Genomic DNA, 9,338 nt, shown 5'->3' with positions numbered 1-9,338 from the left:
CGGAAGTCACGAAGATGGAAGCAGTCTGTTTGCAGCGGTGTCCAGCAACAGGACTAGGGGCAATGGGTGCAAACTGAAACATAAGAAGTTTCAGTTGAATATGAGGAAAAACTTCTTTACTCTAAGGGTGACAGAGCACTGGAACAGGCTGCCCAGGGGGGTTGTGGAGTCTCCTTCCCTGGAGATATTCAAGGCCCGCCTGGATGAAGTCCTGTGTAGAATGCTCTAGGAGAGCCTGCTTTAGCAGGGGGGTTGGACTAGATGATCTCCTGAGGTCCCTTCCAACCCTTGCGATTCTGTGATTCTGTGATTTCTCTTAAAGGCTTATGGTACCAATTCAAAGCTGTTTGCACATCTGTTTGCAACAGCATTCCATATGCCCTCTTTCAAGGTGATCCAGAAAATCCCAGAAGCTAAAAAGCACTGGGTAGCCACCAGCTGTCCTAGTGGGATAGATCTTCCAGTGCCTAAGCGCCTTTGTGGCAGGCAGCAGAGTATGACCTACAGGAAACACAGATTGTTCCGGAGTTAGGTAGAGCTCGGCTGGTACTAACAAGAACTTCACTCAGAAGAGTACACTCTGTGCAGGCAACAACAGCTTACTAGATGTTACAGCATTCTTAAGAGATGATAAAGTTAAAGATATCTCATGCACTGTGTGCTAAATGATTTAGTCAAATGTCTTGCAGGAAATTGTTGATGTATTCTCTTCCAGGAATGTTTCCTGGGAAAAACAGCTGGCAATTCAGAACAGAACACTTCAAGGCTGCCTCCATATGCCAGCTGCAGCTTTGCTAGTAGCATAGAGAGTAGGAGTTAACTTATATTCATATTTAGAGTGTGTTTCCACATAATTAAAGAACTCTGTAAAGGAAAGGCACCTGTGAGTAGTTGCAGAGTAAATTCTGCAAGCAAGGCTAACAATTAGAAGTTAAAACAGAACCCACAAGCTGAAATGTAACTGGAGAAAGTACTGTAACAGATACAGCCTGTCCTGGTGCCCACTCCCAATTGATACAAGGCAAACTCAGCCACTTTGCAACCTCAAATTTAGCAGTCCTTGCTAGTTTCAGACTATGTCCTCTTCTCTCACGTGTATTTTTAGTGTGTGCAACTGCCAAAAATCTAAGGATATGGAAAAGAAATGTTCTGCATCAGCTTAAGCTTGAATGCACCTGTAGGAAGAACAAAATTAGTCAGCCAAGCTACAAATATAAGCAGCTTCTCTGCACTACAATAGCTTTTGTGGCCCTTGCTGTTCTGTGTTTTCTTTTTGCTCAGGTGATAGGAAGGAAGTGAAAGGAGAGAAGATGTAACCAAAGGGGTTTGCACTGAGAAACTGTTCTTTCTCATGCATTTTTTTTCTTTTTTTCACACCATCACAGCATGAGATTTTTCCAGCAGCGCACTTTGAAAGTTGTAAATGCTCGGGATAACAAGGATCAAAGTACCTGCAGACTTAACTGACAAGCTTAGAAATGCTATCAAGCAGTACACTGCACAATGTCAGAATCTTCACGTCTCACTTAAATGCTGATGCTCTGACAGGTGCAGGCCATTTTCATGCCTGTGGTCTAACATACATGAGCTAGATTGCACATTGCTAAAACAGCACAGTGCCTGCTGACTGTGGGCACTTCGAACTGTGCAGTTCTCTTGCATTTCCAGGAAGAAGTGAAAAAGCGGGGAGTCCTTGCAAATACCTCCACAGCAAGCAGATGTATGAAGCTGTCACCATAATGATGAATAAGCAGGATCTTTCCCTTGGGTACATCCTGTACCAAAAGCCAGAAGCATATAAGGAAACCAATAACCAGATATCCTGTTATTTTATCTGTCGTGCATGGAACTGAACATGTGGGGTCTCTTTCAAGAACATTGCCAGCACCTCAACTGACAGAGGCTGTTAAAACCAATCAATCACTGAAGCAGAGGATGAAAAGTCCTTCCCTTTATAAAGTTAGGATGTTCTTCCGGGGAAATCATGCATGGTAGAATCCAACCTAGCAGAGAACTGCATGACAAAACAAGAATTTGGTAAAGCTGTGGAATAAAAAAATGAAGAATATAAATGTTGTTGGGTAAAAGTCAGCATGGATGAAAATAGGACAATGGTTTCAATTGTGCTAATCTGCAGTTCACTAATTGTGCAAAAGCAAGCACAGCTGCATCTGGTGGCCTCAAATTTGAAATGCAATTAAAAAAAGGGATATAGCAAGGAGTGAGAGAGAAAATATCATGGGGTGACCTTGATGTGTCTTAGCACTCGATAAAACAGAGGCGGCTCAGGAATGCTCAAAATCTCTGAATTGGAACCTAGAAATTGAGTAAATTTGTGAAAATTTACAGTTAACTTTGGATCCTGCTGGCAAACATTTTTTTTGGTCTGTAGTCTCAGATTTTATGGTTTGTATTTGCCAGCTTTTTCTCCTTGACAAAAACTTGGGTTTGTTTGTTTGGTTTTGAGAACAGACTGAGAATTTTATATCACTAAATATTATGAATCCATAATGAAACCGAGAGACCTGGTAACATTGCCAAAGCCACTGCACCAGGCAGGTTTTCTGCCTAGCATTCTGCTTAGCCCTTCACCCATGCCTTGTCTTTGAGTTCAGGCACTCTTGCCCAGCTGCAGTGCTCTGGGCACTACAGGCATGACCTGTTGATGCTTCCAGCTGACCTACCCCCACCTTTCGTCAAGGAGACAAGAACCGAGGGTCAGACCCTGGCCAGTTTGCTGCCTATCACCTCTCCTACCCACCACAGCTTGTAGGGCTGTTTTGATTTAGTGAACCTCTCTAGTGTCCTCCTGTAGTCAGGACAGGAAACGGCTGCTAAGGAAAGAGGAAAACACTAGACATCCTCTGTCACTCTCTTCCCCAAAACAGCAGCAATCCTCTGGGAAGAGAGGGGTTAGCTGCTCTCTGGACGAAGAAAGCTGTGGCCTGCAAAGAGAGGGGTCTTAAACTCCAGCTCTGATCCCTGTGGCTGCAGATGTTGGACCAGCCCTTGCCAATTAAAGAAATGACACAACTTCCTATTGCAAAAGAGTCCAAAGGTTAAAAAAGAAGGCAAAAGTAACATAGGATAACAGCACTGCACAAAGCCAAATCCTGCTGTAGCCAAAGTAAAACTTAACCAAGTTACAGTCTTTAGTAAAATCACAACATTATTCCACTTTATAGATTGGTAAGCGACTTGCCTAAGTCATCCACCATCCATCAGCGGTGGACTCAAGGAGTGAGGTATTGATTAAATACAGGCACGACTCTGATCTGGTCTAGGTGTCTTTCATCTCAACCTAATGCATAGTCTAACACACTTTGGGGCATTTGTGTCCTCAAAATGCTTATTTCTTTCCACTGACTGTAAAGAGAGCTTAGGATACACACATCCATGCTGTAACTAACTAATGGCCAGGGAGGGGAATTCCACCTCTGCTCTCCTACATCCGTGTCCAGTGGTCTTTCCTACCCCAGAAGCAGCACTGTGTGGTGGTGCCAGCTCTTTCAGCTGCACTTTTTGTGATGGAAAGGAGAAAAGGGGTAAAAAATAATATGGGGATAGGAAAAGGGAGGCTCTTTCCAAGAAGAAACAAAGAGTAAATTCAATTGAAGGAAAAAGCAAAGAAAAAATAGCCTGAGTAAAACTTGTCCTCTGAAAAAAAACAGACCAGGATGAAGAAGGAAAACATGGGTACGAGAGGCATATGGTTTACTTCAGTTTTTGTGTTAGAACATGTGATTTACAGAAATTTGAATTTCCTTTCAAGGGAACCTGCTATTCCTAACATTGCGCTCTCTTCTGAGAAGTTTTCTGTGTTCATGGCAAAAATATGCCAGCATTCTGCTCCTTAGGTGGCCCCTGCAGATATGATGATACCTTGTTTTCCTTGGAAAGCCAGGTACACAGGTATACACAGAGCCGCCTGCTCTCTGCTGCAGCTGGTACACACAAACATCCCTTCAGGTGATCTGATCAGCTCCTGGCTTGACATATTACCTGGAAGATCCTCAGCAGGTAGTCTTTGTATTTTGAGGAGGAGGGAAAAATATTTTGTTTCTACAGAGATTAATACTGAAGTCTGGAATGAGAAATTCACTTCCCTTTTTCTTAAACCTTGAGGTCTTAGTCGTGCATCAGTTATGACGACACTGGGCCCCAAGAGGAGGCCTAGAAATAAGCCACAAATGTGGGAGCAGCACAACTAATACACCAGCACAGCTGTTAGTGCTCTGCAAGGAAATCTTCCCCAAATGCTGCTGGAACATAGTCAGCAAAACACGGCATGAGTGACTCAGGGGCCTCCCACTACTGGCATTCAGTCAGCAAAGGACACCATTTCAATAATTAGCTGAAAGCAATTTTATTATTGCCCTGTAGCATACTGCAGTGGGTGTCCTCTTAGAGTCACAAGTTACCTTCACTGATCACGTGTACAGGCACGCTTAAGCAAGACTGAGAGAGGATGTTGTAAACCTCCTGTTCCTTGACTCCTTTACAAGCTTGTTTGTTCTGTTGTATCCTGCTCTCTACTCTGCATCCCTGCACTCCTGCTTTCACCATTATCGCTAATTTAGTGTTTCCAATGTCAGTTATCTCTTAATTTCTAAGGAAATAAGTAAAAAACAAACCCAAACCAAAACCCACCAAAACCTGCTGCACAGTGAGCCTTTGAAAGTGCTGTGCGTGAGCTCAGCTTCTGGAGCTTTGTTGCTGTTTCAGCTCAGGTGACTGGGATACAAAAAATGTACTGCAAATCAACATCCTTACATGTCACAGCTCCATGACACCACATGCGTACTCAAACCCTGTCTCAGCCTCTTCCTCTCAAGAGAAGGGTAATGCCTTAGCAACCTCCAGCACAGCTGTATGACACATGCAGATGATTTTATGAATGTTACTTATAAAAGGCTCATCAGAGTCTCTGTGTCCTTAAATTATGATTTAAGGGTGGGGATGTTATTTCATTAGAAGATAAATCACATGTTATAACTTGATGGCAGTTTTTAAAAAGAAACCGCCCTACAGCGGTTGGACCAGCTGATTAGATATTTTCCTCCTGAGCTTATAGGCTGGCCCCAGAAATGAAGCTGCTGAGCAGAACTGAGCCCATGCCAAGTCATTGTTATGCCAGGACAAACACAGAGTTCTTATCCCTGCTCTTGACACAATACATCCCTGCACAAACATGACTGCTTTGCAAGTCCCTTCCCACTCCAGAAAAAATCCTGAAACAGCTGGGATCTCTATCACCAGGTCATCAAGCCTATTTCATTCACGTGACAGGAGATCTGTGTCTGTGTTGGGGGGTGGGGAGTGTTGAAGTCCCCCCCCGCCTTTCCCTTGCAAGAAAGGTTTATTTACCTTACTGGTAAAGCATACTTAGAAAGCTAAGCAAATTTTGGATTTTTACACAAAGTCATTTATGCTCACACCACCTGAATTTAAGCTGATGCTGTTTTCATTCCTGTGGATGAGGTTTGGAACACATGCTTGTTAAAAATAAGGAAGAGGCCACAGTCCTTTGGGATTGAGTATCAGAGAGGACCATTAGTGAATTGTTCCTACTGTTACTTGTGGTCAGTGGGTAGAATCAGCATGTTGGCCAGAATTCTTCATTTGCTGGGTTTGGATTCGGAAAAAAGTGGAGCTGGATTTTTAATTTGAAATAGGAAGAGGGAGTTTTTGGTCTTTTCTGCATCTGCCACAAATGAACCATTCCCTGCAGACTGCAGCCAGAGCACAGTGAAACCTGGCTGCCAAGACCAGCACTTTCCTTGCTCAGAAGAGGTGTGCCAATAGGGGTCAAAGCTTTGAACCAATGAGAAGAACACAGAGTACACTGTTGGTATGGTAGATTCATAAGTACCTAATAGCTAGTAAGACAAGGGAAAATGTGAACACCCCTCAAAATGAAAGCTTTAACTTGTGTAGAGGAAGAGAAGCCTCATTAATCCTAGAAGTCCTTGATCCACTGTGTCCGGGGAAGAGGTCACTACCTGCCTGATAATATGGAAGAAAAAGGCTCCTTTCCAACCTCTTTCCCATGCCTCCTTATTCCCCCATCCTCAAACCTGATGTTCAGCTCTGCTGCTGTTGCATTTGTCCTTGAATAACTCCAGTAAAGTCAAGCAGATCACAGTAGGCATAAATCTAATTCGCTAGCCTGGAAGACCAATATAGCTCCAGCATTCGTGCTTGGATGAGGTTCCCAGACAGAAACAGCCAGGCTAGGTGCTGGCTTGACACATTTCTATTTGCAAACAATCCCAGCTCCCAGGAGAGGGGCTGAGGCAGTGCTGGCCCCCATCATGTGACGGGAAGGGGCCTGCACCTTTGCACCGCTGGTTTCTTCAGGAACAAGGTGTCTTTTGCTCTGACCTTCATCTGCAGCTAGACTTTGAGAGATGCAGCATAAAAATCAAAGGACTCACTGTGTGATCTTTGTTTAACCTGTTGCTCATGCTCTGCAGCTTCTGTTAACAAGACTGACATTGTTGGCTTTTTTTTTGCTGAAGGGAGGGGATTAACTCACTGTTTCTCACTACATCCCAAGTTACTGTTACATTGCAAGCCAAAGACATACCAGGCCACCAGTCACTAATTTGATGAATCATCAGACTTTTGTTCCTCAAGACCCTTCACTCTACCAATCAAAGATGGAACTCAGTTAAAGCCCCAGATTTGTCCTTGGTTCAGCCTTTTTATTCAGAGCCTCTGCTTGCCATTCCCAGGATTTAATCTCTACCAGCATGTTTAATTTCTCAGTTAAGCTGCCTCATACCCCTTATTTCTGGGGGTGGAAGGCTCAGTCATAAGCCATCAGTAACTTTTGATACCAACACACAGACATCATGGCTCATCCTACACATACCACAATAAACCACTAGTTGCTGCAGATATATCTAAATGTCTTGGAAAAGTGCTGTGTAAATACCAATAAAATCCAAATAAGTATTTTATGTTTTAAACTAATATATCTCTCTTCAGCCTTGGAGCTGCTTGGCTTAGCACCTGCTAATCAAATCCTCTAATAATCCCATGAAGTACCACATCTGATCATAGGACAGGGATCTGGCAGCACTTCAGAAAAACTCTCAGAGGCTCAGCCTTCCCTGGAAACTGAGGGCACTGTCACAGAGCCAGTTTCCTGCCCCTGGAAAGGTGCCCAGCCTCGCCCACATCTGCCCTTCCCCTTCTCAGTACCAGCAATGTGCTTAGTGTAGCATCATCAGACAGCTTGAGAGAAAGTCGGGCAAATATCCTTCCTCTGGCTCTTACCATCCTCCTCACTGCTGGGTCTGCCCGCTGCCAGCATTGCTTCTCCCTCCAGAAGCCAAGGAAGGCCCCCCACCTCTCTTGCACACACAGACACACTCTTGCTTATGCAAAGCATAATTTTGCTTCTATCAGTCGATTGCTTCAGATAACTGTTGGTTTGTGCCTGAAGAGGCCCCTATGAAAGTCAACACTTCTGGCCAGGTATGTAAGACACTAAGAAACAAAGTGGTCCTTCCAAAAGCCAGTGTCAGTGGTTAGGGCTGTAACAGAAACTTAAGGGCCCTTATGTTCAGTTGTCTTTAACCCTGCCTTTCTTCTGTTATCATTAGCATTTGCCCGGTCCCCAGACTTCTCTTAAGCTGACCTTCTTCCAGCTATCTTCCCCTGTCTCTCTGAAACCATGCTGCTTTAATTTTCCAGCTGCAAGGCAAGTTCTTTTCAGGTGAAGCCCCTGCATGGCAGCAAGGCATTGTAGAACAGTTTTCACTGCATAATCCACCACTGTGCTGAAAAACTTGCTTCTGAAGTTGCTTTCAAGGAAAATTATTTAGCTTGGGAGAGCATTGTGTCACCATGCCTCCATGTTTCTCTGTACATCTCTACACCTTGCTGTATAAGCTAAGTTTAGATGCAGATAACCTTTTAGCTTTGGGGAGTGGGATGTTAAAGTTCTCCAGTGAATTCTTCTCCTTTCCTTCCGAAAGCTTAATTCATAAAATAAATGTTTCAGGTTACACATTTTAGCTGCTATAAAGTAAACCATAGCAAGGAGCTTTGTAAAATGCAACTACTTGTTTTGTGTGGTGCAACTCAACACAACATGGTGCTCCCACAACTATGCAATGCTCTGTCCTTACATCCCCTACACAGCAATGGTGGCTGCACTGATGCTGTGGCACACCGGTAAACAATTCCGCTGAAGGCATTTCTGCACTTCAGTCTCATTTCCAAGAAGTGATCAGAATTTTCTATGGTTCCTTCAAGCTCTTCTTAAAAACCAACAATTGTTTTAATAGAAATGTGGTCATCTTCTTAATATTTGACTGAGGCAGAAGCTCTCTGATGTGATGAGCAAGCAGCGGGGAAAGAGGAAGTGGAAGATGAAGACACCAGGGTGAAGGAGTGTGCTGTGGCTGTGCAGGTGGCACTGTGGCGGGAGGCTCCGTGGCAGGCATCAAAGGGCAGCAGTGATTACTAATGCAGAAAAGCTAGGGACATAAAATATCACTCCCGTTGCTGCACTGGGAAGAGAAAAATGCTGCCTCCTGCAGGAAAGCCAGTCAAGGGCTCTCTGATTCCCACAGGTTTCTAAACAATTTGAGTCTTTGTTTCCTCACTTTGAGGATACAGCCATAAAATCCCTTCTTTCTTTAGAGACAACAACCCTTTTTGGCACCAGCGATACCAGTGTGGGAAGCTGCAGAAGTCATAGTTTCAGAGACCAGCTTGTATTTAGGACAGAAAATGGTGACAAAGGCATGGTATAAACTGAAAGTACAAGCTATTTTACTAATGTATATATTTCATACCTCACACAGGCACCTGAACTATCCCCTCTCAAAAAACCCAACCTAACAAAAATGTCTGGTTCCTGCATGGTAATGTCAGTCAGGATCAGACTCCAGATTCTCAGACAGAAAGTGATCTCTGTTCCTGCTCTCCTCCCAACAGTAACATCACAATATATCTTATAGTCTTAACACTTGTTCAAAGAACTGCAGTGTGTAAGAATCCTCTTAGATTCACCAACTGGAAGTCATGCTTGACCGACTTGATAACCTTCTATGATGAAAAGACTGCCTTGGTAGATGAGGGAAGAGCAGTGGATATTGTCTACCTAGTCTTCAGTAAGGCTTTCAACGCTGTCTCCCATAAGATCCTCATAGATCAGCTGTTGATGCAGGCTGGTGTAGAGAACCATTACTGAATGTAGTTTGTCTCAACATTGCCATTGTACCACCGTTTCCTGCCACTCGGAAGGTTGTGCCCTCACGGTCTGCAGACAAAATAACAACATGTACCTGCACAAGGCCCAAGGCGTGAAAAAGGTAGAA

The sequence above is a fragment of the Egretta garzetta genome, unplaced genomic scaffold, assembly GCF_000687185.1.
Source record: "Egretta garzetta isolate BGI_Z169 unplaced genomic scaffold, ASM68718v1 scaffold153, whole genome shotgun sequence".
Lineage (NCBI taxonomy): Eukaryota > Metazoa > Chordata > Aves > Pelecaniformes > Ardeidae > Egretta > Egretta garzetta.
This window is presented reverse-complemented; position numbering follows the sequence as displayed.